We start from the raw sequence: 12,239 nt of genomic DNA on the forward strand, positions 1-12,239 counted from the left end.
GTTGAGGGTAACTCAGTGATGACTTCTTCAACATGCAGAGGTGATTCCTTGGAGGTACAGGGTAACTGAATATTCTTCATAACTGTATCCTCAAGCAATGGTATAGAAGGCAGTTTAAGATTACTATCGATAAATTCTTGTATTTCTATAGGTGATTCTGTAGAAGCAGAGGATAACGGAATGTCCTCTTGAGTAAGATTTGACTGTGATCACATAATCACAGTTTCTTGTGAATCTTCTAATTTTTCAAGGTCTTCTTCAGTATTTATCGAATGTAATACACTTTGTGGTATAATAGAAGAAGACAATCCCACTTTTGCGGGACAACCGAACATGGCTTCATATGGACTTCTTTTAATTGCAGAATGATAGGCACGATTCTTCATGAATTGTACAAATCGTACGCTCTCACTCCACTTGTTAGTTTGGTTATCAGCCATCCTAGTAGTGAGCATGTTTTCAATGTCTTGATTCGCTCGTTCTACACTTCCTTGACTTTGGCTGTGTCTAGGTTTGACATTAACCATTTTGATTTCTGGCCACAACTGTGTTACACATTCCAAGATTTTATTACAAAATTCGCGTCCGTTATCAGAATGCAAAATACTTGGAGCGCCAAAAAGGAGAAAAATATCAAGCAAGTTATAGGCTACTTCATCCGCCCGTTTTGATGTGAGCGGCTTCAATACAACAAATTTTGTTAAGTGGTCTTTGTATACGAGAAGAAACTTACACTTTCCATCTGGTTGAGATTGGCAATCGATAAGATCCACCTGGCATCTGCAATTGAAATGCGATGAAATAATCGGCTTTACAACAATCCCTTTTTTCCCACATTTTTGTTTTTGTTGACAAGGTTCGCATAAATCCAAAAACATTTTATTTGGGCTTGGGTTATAAAGTGTATTTAATTGCTTGATCATTCTGTCTCTTCCACCGTGGCCAATTGACAAATGAGTAGAATACAATATGTCAAACAATTCTTCGGCATGGACAAACTTTTTCACACTTTCTCGCGCATCTGACAACGGCTCAATGAGTTTTTCACAGCCTTGTATAGTTAGCACATCATACCCTTGAATTATTCGATAATCTCGAGATGATTCTTTCTTCTTGGAAACTTTTATTCACTTTACATCGCGACGACAAGACACTGGCGAAACCAAACTAAAAGTGGAGGGAGAGGGGGGGGGAAGGAGTAGGGAAAAGAAATGAGAGAAACAAACTTTTGAACTTTAACGATACGGAAGCCGTTAATGTGCACATTACTTAGGTAAAATGCGGAAAACTCTTGATTCCGCACGTTAACGGAGCAAATCAGTTAATCTGCAGATTAGCTAGGTAATGTGCACATTAACGACTTTCGAGCTTTAGCGGTAACATAACATATACACTCTTCTATCACCTAGGTTATGGCTCGGAGTTTTTTCCTTATATATTAATCATTAACACTCAACTCTCACAGAAGTGAAGATATTTGATGATTGTAAAAGAAGCTAAGAAAAATAATAAAAAATAGACTTACCGAGTCCAGTGCATAGGATTTTCTGCATATGTCTTAAAGATTGTTGAGCTGGATACATTTAGCAAGACAAAAGGGTGTGCTCGAAAATAACAATATGAAATGGCTGGTAACTTCTTTGTATTTAGAGAAAAAAAAACTTGGGACATATTTTGAATCACACCTATGGAAAGAGTTAAGAACTATTACTGGATGGAAGTATAACCGAAGCAAATTAGGAGTGTCAACTAGTAAAGAAGATAGCAAAAATAAATAAACGTATAGAGCACATAAGATACATTTAAGGAGACAACCCCCACAAGATAAAGATGTGTACAACAACATTAAGGGATAAGTAAAAAATGGTGCATGGTGCACAAGGCTAAAGAAGAATCATTCATTGAACACTTAATTAGAAATAGTCGCTCTCCACGGGCCTGACTATTTAGGCAATAGTAAAAGGTCATAATAGCTCTCTATCAGGACTTTATATCATTTCTTTTCAAGGTTTAAAGATAATTTACAAAGAATTATTACATGGGATCGAGTGGAATCTCGAAGCAATGACAGTCTTATGTCAGGAAAAGACACATTTCAAGTGAAATTAAAGAAATTGATTCAGTCCGGGCAAACTTCAAGGAATAGAAAGGAGATTGATCTTGATCAAATGCTAATATACTTATTCAAGTAGTAAATTCTTAACGATCTTGACAATGGTATTCAAGAAAGGACGATGATATCCCTAATGATTAATATTTGTCAAAAATATACAACATATACGGAGTGATTATAATTACAGTTCACATTTCGAGAGGGTGTTACTGGGTAACTACTGAGCAGATTGATTTAATAGTGAACAAGATGATGTCCGTGATAATGGAATGTTATTTGGGACAAAATACCAACCATAGTTCTAAATGTTGGCCATGTATCTCCACTAGGGTGACACGTGGTCCAGGAATACCGTTTTGGGTAATTCCAAACGTTACAACAAGTATGTATACACGGTATGTTCAGTGGTTACAGAACAACATGTTTGAGATGCTGTAGTCCGTTGTCGGCAACGTATTGAAATCGCAAAATCGCATACTCAGAACATAGAATTTCGCTGGAATTGGATATGGAATCTAATGCTGGTCTTGAGGTACACTAAGTTTGCTATGTGTCCATTATAGACAACGTCTTTGAGATGCTCCCCCCCCCCAGCCAAATGTTGCAATGGTTCAGATCGGACAATCGCAATGGCCACTTTCTACGAGAATGGCAGCATAACGCTGGACATTAGCTTTGCAGATAACAAGAAGGACCGAGCTCCTGGAAAAATAAAGTCCGATAATGAACTCTGCTGCAAAACCACACCAAACTGTAACCTTCGGGGAATGAAGCGGAATATGATGCCCACGTGTGGGATTACGGTTGCCCAATTTCTGCAGTTGTGCGTATTCACAGCACCGTCCAGATGGAAGCGAACTGCGTCATATAAAAAATGTTCCATGACCAATCGTTGTCCAGTCCAGACCGATCAAGAAACTTAACAAATGTATCTCGTGCACCCCGGTGAGGATTAAGCAATTGCTGAACGTGACAAATCTCGTAAGGATAAAAGAGCAGAATTTGCATTAAGACTTGGTACTTAGTCTAAAGATTGTGCAATATGCCATGCGTTGCTAATTTCATCATTTGCCATCCTTTTCCCCCTCTAACTTTGTGATTACTTCCTCCAATGTCTGCCGTTCGATGCGCTTCGGCCTTCTACCAGGTTTGACATTTAAGGAACCTCTCTTCAAATTTTTGGAATATTTTGCATAAACCATTTGAAGTCAAAAGACTCGTTTTTAATTCCTTTAATGTTTTGAACTTTCGCAATACTGTCAAGTATTGCGAAAATCACTTCGCAATTACCTGCCATTTTGATAAAACAACTTCACTATAAGTGCGCGATTCTTTGGTAATGGTGACATTTTGCTTTAACAGGTTGTCTGGTCACAAGGAATGAACTGATGCTTCACCTAGCAACTTGCTTTTATAAAAGCTTCTTTCGAAGCATACATCAAGGGGTTCATTAACATAAATGGCAAGGTCGCAGCATATCTCGGCATTCCTGGAGTAATTTCCATGTATTTCATCCCCATGTATCAGCCTAGTGGCAAATTTTTGTTTCTGAGCAAAATAAAATTCCAATGCGGCACACATCATCATGTTAAATATTAAATTATTTCAGTAAGCAGTTCCCCACTTATATATATATACAGTATATATATATATATATATATTTCAGTAAGCAGTTCCCCACTTATATATATATACAGTATATATATATATATATATATATATATATATATATTTCAGTAAGCAGTTCCCCACTTATATATATATATATATATATATATATATATATTTCAGTAAGCAGTTCCCCACTTATATATATATACAGTATATATATATATATATATATATATATATATATACAGTATATATATATATATATGTTATATATATGTTATATGTTAAAGATACCAAGCAATTTTAAACCTGGTTTTACTCCATTTCCCAAGTAAGCAAACAGACTAAAAGTCAAGTTTGCGCCTGCAATTGATGCAAGTCTAACTGATCCCACAGGTAGTGCAGATCAGGGCAACTCGTGGCAAAGGTGGAACAAGCTCCGATCACTAATCTTAATATTTACCCTTAATGCCAAAACACATCTCCAAGCAGGGGATGTATGATGTTTTGTATTAAAGGCAAGGGGCCACTACCCAGACCTCAATAAAGGTCGAAACCGGTCTGGGTAGTGGCCCCTTGCCTTTAATACAAAACATCATACATCCCCTGCTTGGAGATGTGTTTTGGCATTAAGGGTAAATATTAAGATTAGTGATCGGAGCTTGTTCCACCTTTGCCACGAGTTGCCCTGATCTGCACTACCTGTGGGATCAGTTAGACTTGCATCAATTGCAGGCGCAAACTTGACTTTTAGTCTGTTTGCTTACTTGGGAAATGGAGTAAAACCAGGTTTAAAATTGCTTGGTATCTTTAACATATTTATACCCAAGGTAAAAATACTTTCTATATATATATATATATATATATATATATATATATATATATATATATATATATATATATATATATATATATATATATATATATATATATATATATATATATATATATATTGTTGAGTAAGAAACGACGCATTGTGTATGTTGCTCTATGGGAAAGGCTGAGGATAAGAGCACTGTATTGAGGGTGATTTCCATCTGGAGAGAGAGAGAGGGGTAATGAGAAGCTAGATAGTTTACTGATAACTGGAGTACGAAAGTGGGGAAACGAGTACTGTAAGCTCTCATTGAGCTTAGGGAATAGACTCGAAAGGCGTAGTTGAATTATGAGATTTGAAGACGTGCAAGACGTGAAGCAGTATTAATGAATGTTGTCTGTGGGTGGGTGGGTGGTTGACCCTTGATATGGATAATAATGGATTAAGTTTTAAGAGTTGTTTAAATTGTCATTAGACTGGTGGTTAGTCATGGTGATTATATGTAAATGTCGGACCCTTAGAATTAAATCCGATGAATTCTTAGCATTGATAAACAAAAATTAAGCAATAATAGTTGACGTTAGTCAGATCTGGTTGATAGACGAAGATATTCTTTTGAATGCGATGTTACAGTTCTGATTACTGCGTACATTTGCAAAATAAAAAGGGGGAATTATTTTTGCCGATAATTATAGTGAAATTAAAACTATAATAGAGATCAGGAATCCCTGAGATAATGTAAGTAATTTACGCAAAGCCGTTTAAATTGTTTTATAAACATTAGAAGGTTGCGAGACAAAATGCACTGTTGCGTGTTGTTATAGGTCAAGGTCAAATGAAGTGAAGTAAAATTGCAAAGTCATCTCTGGTGGAATTAGCAAGGGAGAGTTTAACTATTTCGATATACACTGGATCAGTACAGTAGGAAAACAAAACTTTTTTAAATAACGAAACCTGTGGTGCGTTCATAATTAAAAGAAACACACGTATAAACCACAGTGAAAATTATTTAATTGTAAATATTTCATCCTAAGTATCTTAGGACTTAATCAGTACAGTATTTAAACAATAAAAGGATGAAATATTTACAATTTAATAATTTTCACTGTGGTTTATACGTGTGTTTCTTTTAATTAGGAAAACAAAAGTCATATAATTATTGAAGGAGAGGTTTCAGAGGCAGAACAGCATAGAAAGTATCGTAGTAAAAGAATATTATATCGGTCAGCAGCAGCTTCTGAAAATATGTCAATAAACGGAGTAACTGTTTTGTCTCTAGTTGACAAAGTGATCGCAGAGATGGAAAGGTACCTAACAAGGTTCAGCAATCACATTGCCAAACTGGTTAAGATTTCACATGGGATGAAAATGACATTGTTTAAAAGAAAAGTAACTTGTAGAAATGTCGTTCTCAAACTCTACAAGCACTTGATAAGATTCCATATTGAATACCTTTCTCAGATATGGTTACGTATATTCCAGGGAGATTTGGAAACAGCGGAAAAATTCCACACCGACTAAATAGAGTCGTAACAGGGTCTGAATCTTTGCAAAAAAGATAAACGACCTTACCCTTTCAGTCCTTATCTATACTGTAAGGGGTTATTAAAATAGAGATCATCAAAAAAAAATCAGCTAACGCCTTTTTATTCCCGTATATACGGGAGTAGGCGAGGCCATTTAGCCCTATCTAACTTTTGGAGACTGAATGGGCAGTTCAATCTCCACTGGTACCCAATCAGAGACAGATGGCCCAAGGCTATCACTAATTAAGCGGTACGCAGTGAAGAGAGACGGCTCAAATGTGCCGCCATCTCGTGGTCTCTAACCCTAACACAATATATTTAATGTCTGAAATAATGTGGGTTCTACGGTCGATTTTCTTGAGTTTACAGGACGAAAAACCCGAGTTTCCGGGAAGAAAAACCTGCTTGCCCGTGCCAGAGATCGACTAACTCGGGAACCAGTCGAAAAAAGGCTTAGAAAAATTTCCTCTAGTCGCCGACTAGACTCGAAACCAAGACTTCCTTCGTGCGGCCTAGCGCGGTGGTGTGCAAACGCCACATCCACTGAGCTACACAGGCTCTTTAAAAATAGAGATATGGGAGAAATTTTTCTGCTCATGGAAAATCTGTGTATATGGAGGCGAACTCGGATCATGGGTCAGGGCTGGAAGCTAAGGGGGTATTCGAAAAGAATATGAGTCTAGGTTCTTTACATCGGTGTATCTAGTCAACGGAAGACAATGAACATCGCGATCAAGTTATCGCTGAACAATTTTATGTAGAGATATGGTAGGCTATGACATGACAAAATATTACTTTCAAAGGCTTACTATCGATGAATAACTGACTCTTTGGATGAGCCAAATATTAATAATTATAATAAACGAAAGAAAGAAAGTGATCGAGAAAAATTAAGACATCAATTTTCTTTTTATTCCTCATACGAAAGCCCTTTGAAATATTTTCCTTCCACGATGGGATTCTGACCAAACGTTTGAATTAATGTGTCTCTACCGACGACATGAGGTTTATTTTCTAAATGTGTAGACATTTTTGACATCATACAGAAATAAGAAAACTGATTCTTGTAAACAATTGTACCCTTGTTTTTTTTTTTGTATTTAGAGTAATAAATTGCCAATTCATTAAAATTGAATATTTTAATCTCTTCATATTTTTTAATACTTTAATATTTTATATTTTAATATTTTAATACTTCATCTCTGTATTTTACAGAGATGAAATCTGTGTACAATATCAGAAAGATGGGCAATTTCCTTTCAAAATTGTTTATAATCTTGAATTTGTTTCATAATGTTTAGTGTTTTAACTCACAATCTGCGTAAGAAACAACCCTATACCACCCAATGGGATTTTTCTGATAATATTTGAACTCTTGATATTTTAACTTTCAGGCTACGCAAAGGATTTTAATTTCATAGACATGTTAACTGAAAATTATATCAATATGAATATTTAAATAGTTTTTTAATTCAGTTTTATGATACAAAAGTTCTGTGGCTAAAACTTAATGTCACAGAGATTATTCTCGAATTTTAATATAATGATTAAGACATTTATATTGAGAAACAAAATTAAATACTTTCCATTATATATAATTATTATTCCAAAGACGGTTCTAATGAAACTCAACTTTACTATCTTGGGTGCAGTTCACACGGGAAAAAGTATGATTCTGCGTTCTGTATTTCTTATTTTGCTCCTAGAAGTTCAAATGGAAAAATATGTCTTTCAATGAGTAATATTGAGAATATTTCTACAAACAAAAAGGTTTAAAATTTTGCCGATCAACTAAACTTATTATTCAGACAGATGCGTAGAATAAACCTGTCCAGATGAGGTGCACTTGTACATTTAAAGCACAGAGAGACATATTTATTTCTATTCCTAAAAAAAGTCAATTAACACTAAAGATAAAAAAGATGTGATGATACTAGCACTTAAAAATATGCAGGTATAACATCGATAGAATATTCAACCATTCCACTAAACAAACTAATTTTTGCTCAAACGATTTTGAAAATATTTCGCAGTTTTCACAATAATTCCAAATATCAAATAATTGTTACTAGTAAGAAACGTTAGATACCAAGTTAGAAAGAGAGATTTATGTTTTGCAAGAGGAAACGTAATTGTATTTTGTAGATATTACCTACCTTTGTACAGGATCATCCAACTTACCTTCGCTCGAAAGGACAGCTCTTTTAAATTATCCTCACTTACTTCATAGGATTCGAACCCACATCTTTCTAAATCCAACTGCCGATTAGCATCGGCAGTCGAGATGAAGCTCGATTTAGAAGATGAAGCTGGATGGATATCCTCAAAGAAACTGATCCAGCGCAATATTTGTACAATTTTTCAGACGCCTTATAGCAATACTTAAACTAATTCGTCGCGGTAACTTTATTTCTGTTTTGCAATAGAGAACATGAGGTAACTGTACTCTTGACTTATTTTCAGATTTATAAATCTTACGTTCACCAAGTTTTTTTTTATTATTTTCAGGTACCTGTACACAGACGAAATTTCCATACCATCGGTAGATAGGGCGATTGAAATGTTTTACGTGGCAGAAAAATACCAATTAGCGTTTCTCAGAGAGAAAATTGAAAATTATTTTTTGGAACACTTGACAGATGAGTCAGGTTGTGTATGCAAAGTTTATCAATTCGCTAAAAATAAGAGACTCTCTCAAATCATCTATAACTGTCTTGAAAAAATTGACAAACGTACGGAAATTATTCTTAAGTCAAGTGATTTCTTGCAGTGTCGGAAGGACACAGTGGAAGACATTGTGCGTCGACAAACATTGACACTTCCATCAGAATATTTTCTATTTGATTCAATTGTAAAATGGGGAAGACGTTATCTGCTGGGAACACAACTAATACAAACTACACAACGCTTGAGAAGCTTGCTCTTGCCTATTTTCCGATGCGTAAGATTTTCTCTTATGTCTTCAGAAGATCTCGTTAATGTGATGAAAACAGGATTGTTTACAAAATCTCAAATTGCACCGTTCTTATGCAGAAGTGGAAAAGGTGACACATCATTTGGATGTACTTGGCTCATTGGCAGCACCAGTGAAATTCCGAGAAGTTATTCACCATATTCAAAGATCCATCTCGGTGAAACTCATTTAGACTGGGCATCAGGAAATGGAACGCCCGATTTTCCAGATAATAAGATTTCCTTCGTAGTTAGTATTGTAGAGAAATCAATGCTTCTTGTGGAACCATTTATAAAAGTTGAGGTTGAATATAATTCGAAAACATATTGCAGTGCGATATTCTGTATAAAATCACTCTCTTCTTGTGTTCCCAAAGAAATTATTGGTGAGTCTGAGATGAATAAAATAAATCCTGCTCTACTGTATGTTAACGAAGGAGAGGTATATAAAATGACTGCTATTTTTCGTGAAACGTTTAGGAAACATAAAACTGATTTCCCCCTTCAAGACGGATGGTGTAACGACCCCTATTTAAAATTTAAAGTACTACCAAAAAGTAACTGGAATGTGAACTCCATTACATTTATGTTGCTTATAAAGTGAAGACGAGTCTGGTTAATTTCAACTGAATGACGACATCAAATTATCATTGGATAGATGTAGGATATATTTTCGATTGCAGTATTATTTTAGAAGCCACTTCTTTCTGTCTTTAAGAATGTAATATCTCAACTGCTCTTTTTAGGTCTTCAGAATCAGCAGAGCACAGTATTAAAATGTTAATTTTTCAGGTGAATATTGCATTCCTCTGAAAACTACATTATCATGATTGATTAAATACTTTTGTACTTCAGCTTAAAACTATCTAATCAAAAATTGTACAAGATGTAACTAACAAAAAAAGTTTTAATATTTTGCAATGGTTACCGCATTTCTTTGAGATGTGGAGTTTTATGTGCTCATATACAGAGGTGAGTTGAATAAATTTCATCTTTCAGAACCAAATTTTATATTGTAGAAATAGTCTTTCTTCTTAATCTTTGTGAACGTGATATTCCAATTTTTATTTGGAGTTTATCCTTTGTTTCAGTGTATTGATTTTCACCAATTTTAGAATGGCAATAAAATAAATTACAGCCAGTGGTTTTGTTTTCAGGAATCAATCCTTATAAATGCATTTTACTAAGAAAAGCAGTGAAAATTCATTGGTTGATTATGTTGTTACTCTCATGAAGATTTAAATGTAGTCATCATACTTAAAAATATAGTGCAGAAAGAAAATATCTTCCCGTTACATAACATTGGAGTATATAGATATGCTGTATAACCATTCTTATTGTTAAACTATTCCAGTTTTAATGGAATGAAATCTCGAGTGTCCCATATCAGTGTTTGTTTGTGTGTAGATTTTTTTATAAACTAGGATCACATTTGTGCTTCCCGTAACATGGCTGACGGATTTTTTAATATCCTAAACAAAACTATTGTATTTAATATAGCCCATTCGCATTAATTTTTATTTTTTATGTTGGGCCCATATACAGGAGGTTGGCTGGGCAACCTATAGTACATTAGTACCGTATATGGGTAGTGAGTTGTGAAAGGAGAAACTTATTTACATTTGATTTGAACGCCTGTATGTTGTATTCCTTGGGAAATACGTCAGGGGGAAGACTGTTCCACAGTACTGCAGTAGCAGGGATGAATGAGGAGGAAAAGAATCTTGTCTGTGGGTTTCGAGGTGTACTGTGAATGGCAGCTGTACGTGTTCCAATGGGTTTAGTACAGGGTGGGGGAATTATTGATGCTGCTTCAGATGAACATTTCCCATGGAAATATTTATAGAATATACAAGTCGCAGAGACCAAGCGTCTATGTGAAAGCGAGGGGAGCGAGTTGGTGAGAGATGTGACATTTATCAATTTAATTGCTCTCCTCTATATTGAGGCAAGCATTTTGAAGGAGCTTTTAGGAGCCCCACTCCAAATGTGAGAGCAGCATTCGATAGCTGGGCGGATTTGTCATTTGTATAATGTTAACAGCTGTTTAGAGGTGAAGTAGCGTCCTGAGCGAAAGAGAAAGCCTGGTTTTTTGGACGCTGAGGATGCAATGGTTGTGATGTGTTTATGCCAGGAGAGGCTTGATATCAGGGTAATTCCGAGAAGAGCAATTTCATCTTGTCTGAGAATTTGAGTGTTATCGGAAAACAATGCTGAGGGAAAAAAGGTTCTTTTTTTGTGAGAAATAAGACAGAACTGGGTTTTACTGGCGTTGAAGTTGACAAGGTTATCTGACCCCCATTGGCGGATGGCTTGGAGGTCGGAATTAAGGCAGTGTTGGTTGTTCTGTGGGTTGAAGTGAGTTGTGTAGATTTGTCAAATGAAAGGGAGGAATGTAATGTGCTGTCATCTGCAAAACTGTTGCGTTAGAGGTCAACTGAAATAGGTCATCGATATATAGAAGGAAGAGGGTCGGTGAGAAAACCGAACCTTGTGGGAATCCAGCATTAGTTGGATGGTGGGAGGATAGGGAGCCGTCTACCATTACACACAGTGTGCGTCCAGACAGGAAACTAGCAATCCATCTGCAGAAGTCGTGAGACAGTCCAAATGATGGGAGTTTGCTTAGTTAGCCTTTGTGCCAGACTCGGACAAAGGCTTTGGAGATGGAGATATCAAGTGCAACTACTTGGGATTCACCGAATTTCTCCATGGTGTTTGTCGAGTGATGGGTGATGTATGAGAGTAGATCTCCTGTTGAATGGCTTTGACGGAATCCGTACTAATGGTCGCTTAATAGACGGATACCTTCGAGGTAGATTAAGAGTTGAGAGTTGATGATTTTCTCCATTACTTTAGATAAAACTGAAGTGAATGAGATAGGGCGGTAGTTAGATGGCAGTGATTTGTCACCCTTTTTAGGAATGAGTTGAATATAGGCCAGTTTCCAGGTTTTGGGGTATATACCAGTGGAGTAAGAGAGTGTGTACAGGTGACATAAGATAAGAGTCAGTTCAGATGCGCAGACCTTCAAGATAATTGGACGAATGCCATCAGGGCGAGGAGACTTTTTTTGTGTCTAATCCAGACAACAGGTTTGTGATATCTTTTTTGGCAAAAGGATACAGGGTGAATTGTATGTTGGGCGGTTGGAATGATTGGAGGGGATTTGCAATTGTCAGTTATGTGTGTATTGGACGCAAAGTGCGATGCTAAGAGA

The 12,239-nt window shown here is 36.0% G+C and overlaps 1 pseudogene; it reads right to left on the reverse strand.

Annotated features, from left to right (window-relative positions):
* Positions 1–209: 209 nt before the first annotated feature.
* Positions 210–527, reverse strand: LOC150106051 (KRAB domain-containing protein 2 pseudogene; annotated as a pseudogene).
* Between the last annotated feature and the right edge of the window lie 11,712 nt (positions 528–12,239).

The sequence above is a fragment of the Typopeltis vanoorti genome, chromosome 6, assembly GCF_054136105.1.
Source record: "Typopeltis vanoorti isolate ZY-2024b chromosome 6, IOZ_Tvanoo_1.0, whole genome shotgun sequence".
Classification (NCBI taxonomy): domain Eukaryota; kingdom Metazoa; phylum Arthropoda; class Arachnida; order Uropygi; family Thelyphonidae; genus Typopeltis; species Typopeltis vanoorti.